Source organism: Mizuhopecten yessoensis, unplaced genomic scaffold, assembly GCF_002113885.1.
Source record: "Mizuhopecten yessoensis strain PY_sf001 unplaced genomic scaffold, ASM211388v2 scaffold7781, whole genome shotgun sequence".
In the NCBI taxonomy this organism is placed as follows: Eukaryota; Metazoa; Mollusca; class Bivalvia; order Pectinida; family Pectinidae; genus Mizuhopecten; species Mizuhopecten yessoensis.
Genome location: NW_018407219.1, coordinates 759,094 through 777,203, shown reverse-complemented (window position 1 = coordinate 777,203; position 18,110 = coordinate 759,094). Strand labels below are relative to the sequence as shown.

Sequence of the window (18,110 nt, the reverse complement as noted above, 5' to 3'; positions counted from 1 at the left end):
ATAGTCTTCGATCCCCAATGTTCAGCCGCCCATTCAAAGGTTCTGTTGCTTAGTAAATGATTTCTTTCCATTTCATAGCACACAAGTATTAGTCGTAAATTTTCCCGCGAGTTTTATGTGGTGTTTATAAGGGTAATAAAATGTGTGCTATATTACAATACAACCCATCTTCCATAAAACAAACAAATATTAATCAGAATTTGTTTTCGGTCAGTGAACAGCTTATTGTTGCTAATAAATATATTTTTCATCCCATAGATGAAAGTTATAAATTGGAATTGTTTATAAGAGCTTATTATATGGAGATTTCTGCTTCATTTGAAAATCTGCTGTCGTATTTTTATTGTCTTGAGTCATCACAGTAGATTGTCTGGATTTGACATTTGAATACCATATAGAGCTACACCTTTTTTACTTTTTTGTATTATGAGATTTTTATGCTCAATTTTTTTCAGGAACATACGTTTGTTGGTATGTCCATTCGTGTTTCAAAATTTAGTTGAATGATGTCCCAAGTGTAGAGGGGAAGAATCCTATCCATGTTGGGGTCATTCAGTCAAAAGTGAAGGTTACAGTGGCTATAAATAGACTGAAGTTTTTTGAAAATTTACCCCTATCACCTTCTCCCACAATTCGGAAATGTCTCTAGATCTACAGTCAATGTCACACTTTTAACGCCGACAGAACACCGACCTCCGTCAGTGAGACGAAACCCGCACGGGTGGATTTATGTAGGCGATAAACCCGTCAACCAACTAGAAAACTTTCATTTTTGGATGCTACCTCTTGAATGATATATCAGATCTAAACCAAACTTGGACTTGGATTAAGTATTCCCCTTGGGAAGAGGAAGATCTTTATTGAGTTTATTATTGTTACTAAGCCGAAGGTCAAGGTCACATTAGCTATAAATGTATGTTCAGGATGTTAATTTTAGATCAATTATTCTGTGCAAGTCAATTTTTGGTAACTCATCATGTCCTCAGGGGAGAGAGAACATTTTGCCTGTTGATTTTGGGTTCACTAGGTCAAAGGTCAAGCTCACAGTGGCTATAGATAGACTGACATTTTAGGAAAGTGTTCAGGTTTCCAGATGCTGTATCTTAAAAACTGCATAAGATCTAAACCAAATTTGGATGACTGGTGGCACTTGGGAAGAGAAGATTGCTATTTAGTTTGAGGATACTAGATAAAAGGTCAAGGTCACAGCTATAAATAGATAGAAGTTTTGTGACAATGTTAATTTCTGAATGGTATGGCTTGAATAAAAGAAATATCATATCTAAGCCAAACTGATATGAATGCAACTTATATTGATAAATGGTTTATTAATTTTATTCCAAACCTTATTATCACCAAGCGCTGGGAAATTTTGAATGATTGAAAACCATGGAATGTAGCAGGGGTTTGTGATAATAAGGATGGTTTTGGAAAAATAAATAACCCATCTATAGATATGTGTGAGGTATGTGTTGTGTCTTCGCAGATTTAAGTTGCCAGTACCTCAAAACTAAGTGCTTCCAAATGGTGTCTGAGAATTTTCCTTTTTCATATAGTAGTGCACCAATCTGGTGTCAGCTAGGCCAGAGGAGAATCGGGCTACACTTAACCTAAACCATTGTAAAGTTCTGCTTCATGTCACTGTAGTAAGTGAAGGTGTCTTTTATGAAATGCAGCTCCCCTTTGAAATGCAATAGCTATGATGCTTTTATTAATATTCCTTTGGGAATGTCTGGTAAAAAATATAATTCTATAAGCTCGTTATGCGACAATGATTTGTAGAGGTAATGCCTAGTTTCAAGTCTGTCTGTATAGACTCTGTATGATGACATGGTATGTTGAGACATTTTATAGGATCCTTATATCTGTCTGGGTTAGCACTGTCACTGCCTGCTCCAAAGGCGTGACAGACAATGAACAGCATTATAATATCAGTCTGAGGGAGTATCGTCCCTGCATTCCTGTTGATGTGACAATGAACAAAATGTCTCAAAGATTTACAAAAGGAGCCGGAACCAATTAGGATAGTTATCATCGAACTTGTGTAGACTGGTAAAGTTAACGATGATCCTATACATATAAAAAAATCATATAAATTCCATCTTTGTGTACATATGAAGTATAAGTTGATCATGACTTTGTGCTGACATGTAGTAAAGATAACCATGTCCTTGTGTTGACATGAAGTAAAATTAATAGTGACCTTGTGTTGACATGAAGTAAAGTTAATCATGACCATGTTTTGACATGAAGTAAAGTTAATCATGACCTTGTGTTGACATTAAGTAAAGTTAATAGTGACCTTGTGTTGACATGAAGTAAAGTTAACCATGACCTTGTGTTGACATGAAGTAAAGTTAACCCTGACCTTGTGTTGACATTAAGTAAAGTTAATAGTGACCTTGTGTTGACATAAAGTAAGGTTAATAGTGACCTGGTGTTGACATGAAGTAAAGTTAACCATGACCTTGTGTTGACATGAAGTAAAGTTAACCCTGACCTTGTGTTGACATGAAGTAAAGTTAACCCTGATCTTGTGTTGAAATGAAGTAAAGGTAACCATGACCTTGTGTTGACATTAAGTAAGGTTAATAGTGATCTTGTGTTGAAATGAAGTAAAGTTAACCATGACCTTGTGTTGACATTAAGTAAGGTTAATAGTGACCTTGTGTTGAAATGAAGTAAATTTAATCATGACCTTGTGTTGACATTAAGTAAAGTTAATAGTGACCTTGTGTTGACATGAAGTTAAGTTAACTATGACCTTGTGTTGACATTAAGTAAGGTTAATAGTGACCTTGTGTTGACATGAAGTAAAGTTAATCATGACCTGGTGTTGACATTAAGTAAAGTTAATCATAACCTTGTGTTGACATTAAGTAAGGTTAATAGTGACCTTGTGGTGACATGAAGTAAAGTTAATCATGACCTTGTGTTGACATTAAGTAAAGTTAATAGTGACCTTGTGTTGACATGAAGTAAAGTTAACCATGACCTTGTGTTGACATGAAGTAAAGATAACCATGACCTTGTATTGACATTAAGTAAGGTTAATAGAGACCTTGTGTTGACATGAAGTAAAGTTAATCATGACCTGGTGTTGACATTAATTAAAGTTAATCATGACCTTGTATTGACATTAAGTAAGGTTAATAGTGACCTCGTGCTGACATAAAGTAAGGTTAATGGTAACCTGGTGTTGCCATGATGTTAGGTTAAGGGTGACCTTGTGTTGACATGATGTTAGGTTAATGGTGACCTTGTGCTGACATGAAGTAAGGTTAATGGTGACCTCGTGCTGACATGAAGTAAGGTTAATGGTGACCTCGTGCTGACATAAAGTAAGGTTAATGTTGACCTTGTGCTGACATGATGTTGAATTGATGCTAACATTGCATTGACACAGTGTACAAAATTCCTGTTTAGACAATAGTGATAATAATTAAAAGTCTTTCTGCTAATTGAAACATACAAAAGTTGATGGGTTATAATTTTACAGAAAATAAAGATGTAATGAACTTCTTCAATAAGTCATTGCTGTTTTATCACTATATTACTTCATTTTCTTCCATAAGAAGGTGATAAGTTTTATTCCCACTTCACCGTATCCAATTGGAAAGTGATGAGCTTGATACAGTGCCCATATGGAAGTTCAGAAGAGAAAAAACCCTAAAAAAATGACCATGGTTATTTTGTGCTGAAAGTTAGTATATCTCCAGTAATATGTGGTAAACCTATTTTTCTGAGTGACTAAATTGTCTAAAAGAACAGTAAGACATTAAGGAAGTGGACCTGTGTAGTTACTGTTTAAGGCTTCCTGCCGAAGGACTGTCACTATTCTGCCTTTATCGTACCAGACCCTGCTCGAGGTAACTCAATCAGCTCACAATTACCAAGTTTTAGCGGAGTAACCATGAAGATCGGTATTGGTCGTGGAACACTTATACAATTATACTGCCACAAGAGGTTTCATGACAGAACAAATCTCATTCAATTTGTCATCATGGGGTTGCTGGATTATTTTTGGTGTTACTGTACATAAAGATTTTTTGGGGAAGACAAATGTGAGATACAAAGTGACATTCAGGTTTACCGTACAATTTGTAGATTAGTGAAAAATAATTGTCATGGGTAGAAAAGGGGCTGATAGAGATAAACAATGTTTTTCTCGGGTTTCTTCCTGCTACCATTGTTTGCCAAGGATTCTGACAGTTGCCATTTACTTAAGGAAACCTCACAAATAAATATGCTATCTAGAGTGATGTACATCTTCTTTGACGTACTGTAAGCAACCTAATAATCGCCCAATATCACTAACTACATCCTGTCCTTTCTCTTCTCTTTTAAGCAGAATCAACTGACTATGTTTCCTATTGCTATAACAGTTGATAAAATATATATCATTAAGTAATCAGCAATTATGGATTTTATAACCAGTAAGTGAATAGCAATTATGAACTATTTAACGAGTCAGCTAGTAGCAATTATAAGCTCTATAACTGTAAATTGCAATCATGAGCTACATGGATATAATGATTCAACAGTAATTATGAACTAGATAATGAGTCAATAGTAATTATGAACTAGATAATGAGTCAATAGTAATTATGAACTAGATAATGAGTCAATAGTAATTATGAACTAGATAACAAGTCAATAGTAATTATGAACTAGATAACAAGTCTATAGTAATTATATGAACTAGATAATGAGTCAATAGTAATTATGAACTATTTAACGAGTCAATAGTAATTATGAACTAGATAATGAGTCGATAGTAATTATGAACTAGATAATGAGTCACTAGTAAAGTTATTATGAACTAGATAACAAGTCAATAGTAATTATGAACTAGATAAGGAGTCAATAATAATTATGAACTAGATAATGAGTCAATAGTAATTATGAACTAGATAATGAGTCAATAGTAATTATGAACTAGATAATGAGTCAATAGTAATTATGAACTAGATAATGAGTCAATAGTAATTATGAACTAGATAATGAGTCAATAGTAATTATGAACTAGATAATGAGTCAATAGTAATTATGAACTAGATAATGAGTCAATAGTAATTATGAACTAGATAATGAGTCAATAGTAATTATGAACTAGATAATGAGTCAATAGTAATTATGAACTAGATAATGAGTCAATAGTAATTATGAACTAGATAATGAGTCAATAGTAATTATGAACTAGATAATGAGTCAATAGTAATTATGAACTAGATAATGAGTCAATAGTAATTATGAACTAGATAATGAGTCAATAGTAATTATGAACTAGATAATGAGTCAATAGTAATTATGAACTAGATAATGAGTCAATAGTAATTATGAACTAGATAATGAGTCAATAGTAATTATGAACTAGATAATGAGTCAATAGTAATTATGAACTAGATAATGAGTCAATAGTAATTATGAACTAGATAATGAGTCAATAGTAATTATGAACTAGATAATGAGTCAATAGTAATTATGAACTAGATAATGAGTCAATAGTAATTATGAACTAGATAATGAGTCAATAGTAATTATGAACTAGATAATGAGTCAATAGTAATTATGAACTAGATAATGAGTCAATAGTAATTATGAACTAGATAATGAGTCAATAGTAATTATGAACTAGATAATGAGTCAATAGTAATTATGAACTAGATAATGAGTCAATAGTAATTATGAACTAGATAATGAGTCAATAGTAATTATGAACTAGATAATGAGTCAATAGTAATTATGAACTAGATAATGAGTCAATAGTAATTATGAACTAGATAATGAGTCAATAGTAATTATGAACTAGATAATGAGTCAATAGTAATTATGAACTAGATAATGAGTCAATAGTAATTATGAACTAGATAATGAGTCAATAGTAATTATGAACTAGATAATGAGTCAATAGTAATTATGAACTAGATAATGAGTCAATAGTAATTATGAACTAGATAATGAGTCAATAGTAATTATGAACTAGATAATGAGTCAATAGTAATTATGAACTAGATAATGAGTCAATAGTAATTATGAATTAGATAATGAGCCATTAGTCATTATGAACTAGATAATGAGTCAATAGTAATTATGAACTAGATAATGAGTCAATAGCAATTATGAACTAGATAATGAGTCAATAGCAATTATGAACTAGATAATGAGTCAATAATAATTACGAACTAGATAACAAGTCAATAGTAATTATGAGCTATATATAATGAGTCAATAATAATTATGAACTAGATAATGATTTAAGAGCAATGGAAGCTAACATGTACATGACAAAGGCAAATCCCGCTTAAAGATATTTTTACAGTAGCAAAAAAGGAGTTTCCACAGTGCTTAAATGAAGAATGTATAAAAATTATTTTTTTGAAAAAAAAAGCTTTTTAACTTCATTATCTATTTTGTTTTCAATTTGTTACATCAATTAGATCAAGTGTAACAAAAGAGAAAGACAATTGTTGTACGATATGATACATAACAATTACTTACACTTGCTGACAATGAAACAATAAGACTTTCAATGAGGAGTTATAATCAACAGTGAATGTTGTTTTACTGATGATATTGTCATACAGTGAATATTGTTTTACAGATCATATTGTCATACAGTGAATATTGTTTTACTGATGATATTGTCATACAATGAATATTGTTTTACTGATCATATTGTCATACAGTGAATATTGTTTTACAGATCATTGTCATACAGTGAATATTGTCATACAGTTAAAATTGTCATACAATTACTATTGTGTTACAAGTCATATTGGCATACAGTAAATATTGTTTTACAGATCATATTGTCATACAGTGAATATTGTTTTACTGATGATATTGTCATACAATGAATATTGTTTTACTGATCATACTGTCATACAGTGAATATTGTTTTACAGATCATTGTCATACAGTGAATATTGCCATACAGTTAAAATTGTCATACAATTACTATTGTTTTACAAGTCATATTATGAATTTTTGAAATTTTATCACATATAATGGTAAAATGTTTTGTAAGTTTGAATTCTTACTTTCATATAATTTGAAATAGTTGTGATATCGGAATCCTGAAATTTTTACAGTAAATGATACGTCTTTTTACTGTTGTCATAAATTAGTATACAAATACTTCTTAGGTTAGAATTGGTATTGTTATACCTTTATAAATATTAGGTAAGCTAGAATTGCTAAATGTTTTTCTCTGCACAGTTTGATAAAAGTAAAAAGTAATCACTGAGAAAAATTTGATGATTTTAGCTCAGTTTGTTTTATCTTAGATAAACCCTATCTGATTCATATATATAATATGATTGTGATTTTTAGGTCTATTTGAAGCAGCTGCAAGATATACAGTTTCATTGGCATACAGAAATCATAATGTTGTTAAATAAGCCCAGAGTTATTGCATAATTGAACATTGTTATTTAGAAATTAATTTCTGGTGATGATGGTAACATGACTAAGAAATCAATAAATCCTGACATATATTATACATGTATGTATTCTATATAAACAATGTTATCAAGAGCCTAGATCTCTCGTATCTACAGCTGTGTGAGTTTACTTACGTTTGTGTGGAGAACAATTTTGTCCCCAGATTATCCTAGTCCTTCAGTTGCGGATCAATTCCGCAGTTTATGAGAAATAACATTCAAAACAACGTTTTAATCCTTTGTTGACATGCTTGTTGTGGCACAGGTTCTGTTTCATAAACTTAGGTCTGCTTCTCGTGTGACACAAGATGTCTCTAAAAGGTAGTGGACACGCTGTCGAACCCTTTATCTGATTATAGAATCTGGATTATTTATCACTTTCAAATATGATAAGATTGTTTCATGGTTTAGAAAAATTGAATAAAATAATAATTCAATTTTGTCATATGTTTTTCAGTTTGTTTGATCTTATGAAGAAACTTGATGACAATTTTTTTTTTTAAAGGAATAGGTAAGAGTTTATATTAAATAGCGTGGAGGTTGTAATTATTCCTGTCACCAAAGGGACTATAAGTTCTGTAATATCCTGCTCCAGTCTCGGATGCCCTGAGAAGTAAAACCAATGGCGACCACTGGCGGCTGCGTGTCTTGTGTGAGCTCCACTCACCTCACCGGCCCTTTAATCCAGGCAGTGTTTGCTACCAGTGTTGCCCACTTCCAAGCTCTCACAGGCACTACTCGCAGTTATTGGTATTCCAGTACAGCACTGTGGTCATACCTACAGCTGGCTGCATGTCTAAGTGTTAGTAGATCTATAAAGACAGTATTGGATGTGACTCCATACTCTACTGTCATTGGTGATCAGTCTGCTTCCCTAGCAACCATTGGTTGAACAGCAGCATGTGCGGTGTACAGTCCTGTGGTACAACTCCGAGGAATCTGGCTGCTTTTGCTGTTCTTTACGCATCGTTTGTCACAGCGATGGAAGAGCAACACAAACGATTTCGCTCCATTGTGAAACGTTTAACACCAGCAAATCCTATACAGACAAATTATGAGCTTTCTAGGTATAAACAGATATCTACTGAACTAAGCTATTAAAATGTCATCGGTCAGGAACATAGATATATTTATCATAGTTCATTTTGATTACTACTAGGATTTCAATAGAGCATGAAGAATTGAAGGATTTGATTCTTACTCTTGGCCGTTATGCATTATACATGTAAATTGAAAGGAACACATTTTATAAGCGGATCTAAGGACAAAGCTTTTAGGGAAATTCTGTGGTTAAATGCTTAAAATTGTACCTCTTTGGTATGAAGGAAGAGATTTTAACCAAATTTGGTAGAAATGATCCCAATAGGGCCATTCAATGGACTTACTTTTGTTTAAACGAAAGATGTTGCCCAAACTACAAACAAATGGGGCACTTCGGTTTCCCCATGGGGGATAAATGAGTAGGGCCAAATATAGGAAATAGGGAAAATCTTGAAAACCCTATTCCTTCAGTAGTGATGAAGGAATTATAAACTTATTTGGTGTAAAGAATCTGCTTCATGGGGACTAAATTTCATATAACTGAAGGGTTTGTTTCCACTTGTGACAGGGTCCTGTAGGTTAAATACTGGTAGGTCAGAAAGTCTTTAAAATACTACTCCTTTAATTAGTACAAGTAACAGGATCTGAACCTAAATATTGTATAACAGATCTTTAGACCAGGAGAATTAATGTATTTTAATCTAATTTGGTTTAAAGCATCCTTGTAATAGGAGTTAGATATACACAAGGCATGAGTTGAGTCATAAAAGTATATTTAGAGTACAATATAGGGATGGCCGATGTAGGATATGTCAGGCCTTATATATAAGCCTCAACTTCCATTTCTACTTTCTGTCTGATCTCAGCCTGTTTATATTATTACTTGCTCTTTTGAAATGCACAAACATGTATCACATTGAAGATATGGGTTATATTATTACAAAGCAGGTGAGCTATGCAGGCCTCTTGGCTCCATCGTTCATAATTATTGAGTTGAATAATTAAAGTACCCAGAACATAAAAAGTTGGGTCTACAGGTCTAAGGTTCCCTGTCTTTCTTTGTCATGTCTCTCTGTCTAACTGAAGGTTCAGACAACACTTCACCTCGATATTTATTCTTTGTGTCATCAGTCTCTCTGTCTAACTGAAGGTTCAGACAACACTTCACCTAGAAATTCCCTCTCTGTGTCATGTCTCTCTGTTTAGCTGAAGCTTCAGACAATACTTCACCTAGAAATTCCTCCTCTGTGTCATGTCTCTCTGTCTAACTAAAGGTTCAGACAACACTTCACCTAGAAATTCCTTCTCTGTGTCATGTCTCTCTGTCTAACTGAAGGTTCAGACAACACTTCACCTCGATATTTATTCTTTGTGTCATCAGCCTCTCTGTCTAACTGAAGGTTCAGACAACACTTCACCTCGATATTTATTCTTTGTGTCATCAGCCTCTCTGTCTAACTGAAGGTTCAGACAACACTTTACCTAGAAATTCCTTCTCTGTGTCATGTCTCTCTGCCTAACTGAAGGTTCACAACACTTCACCTAGAAATTCCTTCTCTGTGTAATGTCTCTCTGTCTAACTGAAGGTTCAGACAACACTTCACCTCGATATTTATTCTTTGTGTCATCAGCCTCTCTGTCTAACTGAAGGTTCAGACAACACTTCACCTCGATATTTATTCTTTGTGTCATCAGCCTCTCTGTCTAACTGAAGGTTCAGACAACACTTTACTTCTCTGTGTCATGTCTCTCTGTCTAACTGAAGGTTTAGACAACACTTCACCTAGAAATTCCTTCTCTGTGTAATGTCTCTCTGTCTAACTGAAGGTTCAGACAACACTTCACCTCGATATTTATTCTTTGTGTCATCAGCCTCTCTGTCTAACTGAAGGTTCAGACAACACTTTACTTCTCTGTGTCATGTCTCTCTGTCTAACTGAATGTTCAGACAACACTTTACCTAGAAATTCCTTCTCTGTGTCATGTCTCTCTGCCTAACTGAAGGTTCAGACAACACTTCACCTAGAAATTCCCTCTCTGTGTCATGTCTCTCTGTTTAGCTGAAGCTTCAGACAATACTTCACCTAGAAATTCCTCCCCTGTGTCATGTCTCTCTGTCTAACTAAAGGTTCAGACAACACTTCACCTAGAAATTCCTTCTCTCTGTCATGTCTCTCTGTCTAACTGAAGGTTCAGACAACACTTCACCTAGAAATTCCTTTTCTTTGTCATGTCTCTCCATCTAGCTAATGGTTCAGACAACACTTCACCTAGAAATTCCTTCTCTGTGTTATATGTCTCTCCATCTAGCTAAGTTCAGACAACATGTACTTTACCTAGAAATTCCTTCTCTGTGTCATGTCTCTCTGCTAACTGAAGGTTCAGACAACACTGATCACCTAGAAATTCCTTCTCTGTGTCATCATGCAGTCTCTCCATCTTACTGAAGATTCAGACAACACTTCACCTAGAAGTTCCTTCTCTGTGTCATCAGTCTCTCCGTCTAATTGAAGGTTCAGACAACACTTCACCTAGAAATTCCTTCTCTGTGTCATGTCTCTCTGTCGAACTGAAGGTTTAGACAACACTTCACCTAGAAATTCCTTCTCTGTGTCATTTCTCTCTGTCTAACTGAAGGTTCGGACAACACTTCACCTAGAAATTCCTTGTCTGTGTCGTGCCTCTCTGTCTAACTGAAGGTTTAGACAACACCTCACCTAGAAATTCCTTGTCTGTGTCGTGCCTCTCTGTCTAACTGAAGGTTTAGACAACACCTCACCTAGAAATTCCTTGTCTGTGTCGTGCCTCTCTGTCTAACTGAAGGTTTAGACAACACTTCACCTAGAAATTCCTTGTCTGTGTCGTGTTTCTCTGTCTAACTGAAGGTTCAGACAACACTTTACCTAGAATTTCCTTGTCTGTGTCGTGTCTCTCTGTCTAACTGAAGGTTCAGACAACACTTCACCTAGAAATTCCTTCTCTAGGTCATGTCTCTCTGTCTAACTGAAGGTTCAGACAACACTTCACCTAGAAATTCCTTCTCTGTGTCATGTCTCTCTGTTTAACTGAAGCTTCAGACAACACTTCACCTAGAAATTCCTTCTCTATGTCATGTCTATATGTCTAACTTAAGGTTCAGACAACACTTCACCTAGAATTCCTTCTCTGTGTTATGTCTCTCTGTCTAACTGAAGGTTCAGACAACACTTTACCTAGAAATTCCTTCTCTGTGTCATGTCTCTCCATCTAACTGAAGGTTCTGACAACACTTCACTTATAAATTCCTTCTCTGTGTCATCAGTCTGTCCGTCTAACTGAAGGTTCAGACAACACTTCACCTAGAAATTCCATCTTCAGTTATTGTTCATATTTCATGAAACGCCACTAATGTAGTCAGCACACTTTGAGGTTGTGCACCAGTGCATTTTTGTTTGTTTTTGATCTTGTTATTTTTATGGGAGTTATTCCCCTTTTACAAAAAGTTTAGCCAAACCTTGGTGCACAAATCCTGAAGTTTTAATCCAAATTTTGTTTCCTGATTTTCAAATATTTTTTCATCCATGTTTCATCCCTTTATTTATTCTTCATTTCATCAAAAGTGCAGGAGAAATCTTTCTCAAATTTTCGACACAGGTTTCACTGTGGAGTCCTTGTGGTGCAACATTGCTTTCGTTTGTAGATATGAAGAATGATACAGTATAAGAGGTGTCCATTTTTGGATTTTAATGTCAAATAATGTTTTTGTTACTTTTCAAAAATTACAGGACTGATCTTTTTCAAATTCTGTACGCATGTTTCCATTCAGCTATAGTTGTGCAGCATTCTGGTGCCCACAATTCTAGTTGTACATACGAGAAATGGCCCACAAAGCAGCTAGCCTGCCTCCTTTGTTAAACTTTTAACACATGATCTGTGATTGATGATTAAGTCTTGCTGTGCTTTAGGGTTCAGGAATACATACAATACAGGAGATCATTTCCTGTCATGTAGTTTGTATATATATACTTGTTAGCTCAATTTTTTCCAAACCCATGATTTACAATCAATCACAGGTTTTTTTCTCCGAAAACAGCTATTGTGTTGTTGATACATGCTGACAAATATTTCTGAGATTTTACTGTTCAGTTTAAGTCTGCTCTTCTGTAATCACTGAAGGTAGATAATGTGTTATGAATTTTAGAACAGGAACTGTTGAATGGTTGACAATTTTTATTTTTTCAATTTCTAAGTATGACAGTATTTGAATATTTATCATTCTTCAGTGTCTGAGGCAGAATACATCATGTTGTCTGTGTACGGTACAGAAAACACTTATACAATCTATTTATATTTTATTGTAAAGAATCAGGAAATAAATTTATCGTGTAGATACATTTTGTTGTCATTATTCTAATATATCAAAGAATTTCTGCAAAAATTTAATGAAATTGTCAACCATTTTGATAGGCCTGTCTATGACGAGACACATTATGGTATTATCTGGGTGGGCCTCAGGCTGGGCGTTAATAATGGTTTGTCTGGAGCATAACTTTCTTTGAATGTTATGTATTAAAATAAGGCAAATACTTCTAACGAGATACAGGCAATGTAGACTAATGGTATATATAGCTTGTAATGTAGATTAATGGTATATATAGCTTGTAATGTAGATTAATGGTATATATAGCTTGTAATGCTAGCTTGCTTGCTGTTATTTTGTTGAAATAATTTGACCTTGATGTACTTTTAAAGTCACTGATGTGTAATGTTGCCCAACAGAGCATTGAATAACAGGTGAGTGATACAGGCCTAGTGGACCTTTTACCCGATTGCCCGTCTCTGGATCACAGTGTCTGCTATATCTATCTTGTTTGATAACTCACTAATTACCTTCAATTTTTATAACATGATTAATGGCCATAACATCTCAGACTTTCATTATAACTACCATTTGCCAACCGTAATTAATAGAGTTATTCCTCTTGCTTCCACTTATGCAATATATATGCTAAATGTGTTACATGATGTTGTATTACACTAATTCACCTGCTGGTAGTTGAAAGACTTTTAAGATCAACAATCTCTCAATATTATTCCTGTCTTCCCACTCTGCAAACAATTGGTCACTTGGTACATGATGGGTATAATGTGTACTGCTTCACAGTTACCTTGTTAAGGTACACAATGTACTCATTAGAGGATATAGCTTTGCTACCGTCAACTATCAGAAACTGATGTAAAAAAAGCAAAAAACCCCAAAAAATCCTTTTTGATGATTAAAATGACTTTGGTAATTAGTGATTTCATGAGAAAGGATGAAATATTCAGGAGACTATTATAGCTGACCTTGGAATGGTTTGTCAGAAATTGGTAAAAGATGATGATACTCATTTGAAAATAATGTGTATTTTCCCCCATTGCCAATTAGTGAGCAGCTCCCTGAGTGTTTGTTAGGATATATGCAAGTTTTGCATGTTACTAGACAATTATCTCAAGTGTTGTAACGTCAGCTAACATTGTGAAGCTGTACGTGGCTCGGAAGTCATCCCTCTGTATACTGTATCATGGGAGAGCAGCATGATCCCATACAATGATGGGTTGGTGATGGCTTAAAATTCAAAGACTGCTATCAAAACAGGATAAAAACAAGGACCTGATTCTAATATTACCACCAACAATGCCAACAGGTGAAGGACAATAATGATTTAAATCTGTCACAGTTAAAAGAGATCTAAACACGACACTTAAAGGAGGAAATGGTGGATCTAAAACTGCACAATTTGAATAACAGATATACATGTATCAGTTGACTGATATTGCATCGCCTCGTCAAATATAGGTTATATATCATGTAGCTATATAGAGCACTCATCAGTATTAAGTTGCAGTAAATAAATCAGTGATATTTTCAAATATTTAAAACTCACTGCCTGAATACAAAACAAGTACACTGTGGGATGAAGGCATTCTAAAATGATATACAGAACATGTACTTTCCCAGGTATAGACTGATTACAGGTGTTTGTCATCAAATACATGGTGTTTTAAATGCTTTTGGTTGATTTTTTATGCAATGATTTTTAACTCAAAAGTACCTTAGATTCCAAAAGAACAAGTCATTGTCAATGAAAACCAGGGTTGAAGACAAAGACACCATAGTGTTTGGTGTTGGGTGTTACCATATGTCGTTATATGTCAGGCGTCACTAATGTTACATTTTAATGTGTAACAGTTATGTTTCATTGTAATTAGTTTGTGAGGTATGTGTTTAGGTTTTGCTGATTATGACACAGCAGTCAGTCCTATTTACCATCACACTAAACTCCATACCCCCGCCTGCTGGAGCTGTTTCCTACTAGCCATTCACTACACATGATTGCCTCATTTCAATGGAAATAATTCAGCAGAATCTAATGATGCTAAAATAAAGATTTCACCAAGATTTATGATCTGGTAAGTTTAACAGATTCACAGTTAAGCTTCCAGGTTATAAAGAATACTATAAAAAGAAAGTAGTATAAATAATTGACAGCAAAATTGATTGCATTTGAAGGGAGCGTAAATTTACAAAGAATGGATAAAGGTGTCGGTGTCTGATATAGCATTCATATCAGTTGGTAATCTGAAAAGAAAAAAAGTATAGTGAAACAATTCAGTTATAGATAACAAAGGGAGGCAACTGATGTTGCATGGTGTTTTTAAAAAGACGCTCTATGTGTAATTTCTATATGTATATTTTATGGTCCCAAAATTTGGAAAATGTCTTCAAATTATGGTTTCTGTGAGCAAAGCTTTTGAGGAAAGAATGTAAAATTTCCATGTAAATGAGCATGCTTATACATATATGATTATCGGAGAAAAATAATCTGATGCCGTGTGCTAATTGATATTTACCTAAAGCTTGTTAACGGGAGCTTAAGTAAATAAGATGTGTGATTGGTGTTCCAAACTATTACCAGGCTGGACTAAAGCCTGGAATACTTCTACACGTTTATGTCCACGGACAAGGATAGCTGCGCGTCAAAAGGAGTTATTTAACACCGTATTCTACGGCCAATCTGCCTCCTAGCCTTGAGATGTTTACCGGGAGAGCTATTTGTCTTGAAACAATGTCATGGCCTTATATGGCAAAGGGATGTACTGTCTCAGTGACTGCATATTAACTCGCTGGAAATCTCATCAGCTTTTATTAGATACTTATGAAAATTCAGAGTGATTACTCCCTTATTTGCATTTTATGGTATTGGTCAAATCAGGGGAGATATCTATGTAAGAACAATCGTTTGGAACGTTTGTAAAGTTGTATTTCAGAAGGATCAGAAGTCTGAAGTTTTGACATTTGTGACATTAAATTCTTTCAAAAAAAATAATTGAAAAGAAACATTTTGAAATGTAACTGGCCATGGAATGACCAGCATTAATGCCAATCTCCACGCAGAGTTACGGTCCTTGCACTCCCTTTAATCTCTGCCAACGTCAAAAAGTAGTCCCGAACCACATGACCGAAAAATCATGTGATCCATTGTACAAAATGTCAGCCTCCGTAGAAAACAGGCCAAAGAAGTTGGAAAATATAGATTGTTTTGCGTGTTTTGCCAAGAATGTGATAGTTTTTAAGTTGAGTCACTAGGCGAAAGTTACATAGTGAAGGATTCAATTCTAAGTTACAACATATATTTGATACAACTGGCGATGTCATGAACAAATTATATGACGCCGGCTATTCTATTCATTTTCAAAGCTAAATAACCACATTTATATTACTATGCTGAACATAATGCTAACATTAATAGTGCAGTATATATTCACGCCTTACTACATTGTACTTGTTAAAAGTCGTTTCAAAAGTGATATAAGAAAATATGAAAAATTGAAGTCATTGAGGATGAAATTATTGCGATTTTAGACCAAATTTGGTTTTACATCTGAGATGTTGAGAGAGCTAGGTGTGTGTGATTGAAAAGGAACGACAACTCTGGGTAGAGATTGCATTAATGCAATGTCAGCTGCACATATGAGGAACATACAGTAATCAACTCATGTTAACAAGAGGGAAGGAAAAACATGACACAACGTTGCATTGAAATGTCAAACATAGTAAAAAGGTACAAATTATTAACTGTGACAGCCTTGAATGCAACACCCCTTGTATTATCTAGGGATTTTACCTTTCAAATCCAGTGTTTGTGGAGAGCTCGTTAAAGGGGAGGTAATGACTTCTACTAGGAGAATCCCATTTGGTTGGTAGACCTGGATAAGGTCTTACCTATAAGGTCTATAAGGCAACATACAATGTAGAGTGAATGTCACATGTAAGTCTGACATACTCAGAAGATAATTATATGTTTCACCACTCCTATAATCCAACACAATACACATATAAGGACCAAAGTAAAACTCTAAGCACAGTCTACCCACTGTTTACAATACAATAACTCAATCTGTATGTGGGATGTAGACATATATAGTAAGATGCGATTCCGTGTTTATATATCTCTTGAATTTAAATTGACATGGCCATGATTTCTATTTCTAGTATCAGTATTTAACACTGATCCTGCAGCCTCTACAATTGGCCAACACAGATGTCTTCTCTAGATCTGTTGACCTTCAGACTACTGCATGCATGGCCACAGGCATTGGGTCCTACTCTGAATTACCACAGAGGTGTCGGAGCTATCTGACCTTCTGTCTGAATGAAGATATATGTTGTGTGCACCATCCTAATATATCCTCATGTTTAATAATTAAATCTAAAATTGTTTTGAACACACAGTAATTGAAAACTAATTTTGCGAGCTTTCGTAAGCGTCTGTTTCCTTTGTCAAGAAAAGATGGAAATGACCAGTGTCTCGACTCTAACCTACTGAAAACAACTCACTTTAAGTCACTATGTGCTGAAACAGTAAGTTCAGCTTTCAATAAAATTCGAGACATTTTGCCAAATAGCAATCTTACACTTACAGGCAATCGATCAGAGAAAATATGTTTACCCATTCTCCTCCTTACACTTAGTGGGTGTTAAAATGTATCCTCATGCTTGTTTGTTGTTTAAATAGGGATGTCAGTATGTTTGTATGGTGCAGAATATTGGTAACTATACCTACAACCTCATTCAGCATTAATTACTTCAAACATGTAGCTGTATGATAGAACAAGTTTGACCATCTCAGTGGTTATTTTTAGATGTGCCCTTGAATGATTCCTGCAAAAAAAAAAATTGGTCCCTATTTCCAATGTCTTTATGGCAGAAATGCCATGTATATAAATGGCCCTGAATTACTGGTTCTCCACACATGGATTGACACGAGTAGAAATAGGCAAGTCTAAATCGAATGCACCCAAATTTTATGTCAAGCAACATGGAAAGCTTCTAAATATAGCTGTATTTGACAGAGCAGCTTCCAAGATCAGGCCATAGCGATAGTTTGTAACAATGGGGGAGCTCCATAAGGCCATAGCATTAGTTTGTAACAATGGGGGAGCTCCATAAGGCCATGGCGATAGTTTGTTACAATGATGGAGCTCCATAAGGCCATAGCAATAGTTTGTAACAATGGGGGAGCTCCATAAGGCCATAGCGATAGTTTGTAACAATGATGGAGCTCCATAAGGCCATAGCAATAGTTTGTAACAATGGGGGAG

The 18,110-nt window shown here is 34.6% G+C and overlaps 2 protein-coding genes across 2 annotated transcripts in view; one reads left to right on the top strand and one right to left on the bottom strand.

The window, feature by feature from the left end:
• LOC110454357 (melatonin receptor type 1A-like) overlaps positions 1 to 8,392 on the bottom strand; it is a 32,082-nt gene extending 23,690 nt beyond the window's left edge. The window contains exon 1 of the mRNA XM_021503825.1: positions 7,581 to 8,392. The gene's annotated coding sequence lies outside the window, so the exon portion shown is untranslated. The remainder of the gene's footprint in view (positions 1 to 7,580) is intronic.
• Positions 1 to 18,110, top strand: part of LOC110454356 (UDP-GalNAc:beta-1,3-N-acetylgalactosaminyltransferase 2-like) — a 298,859-nt gene that overhangs the window by 150,221 nt on the left and 130,528 nt on the right. The window lies entirely within an intron of this gene.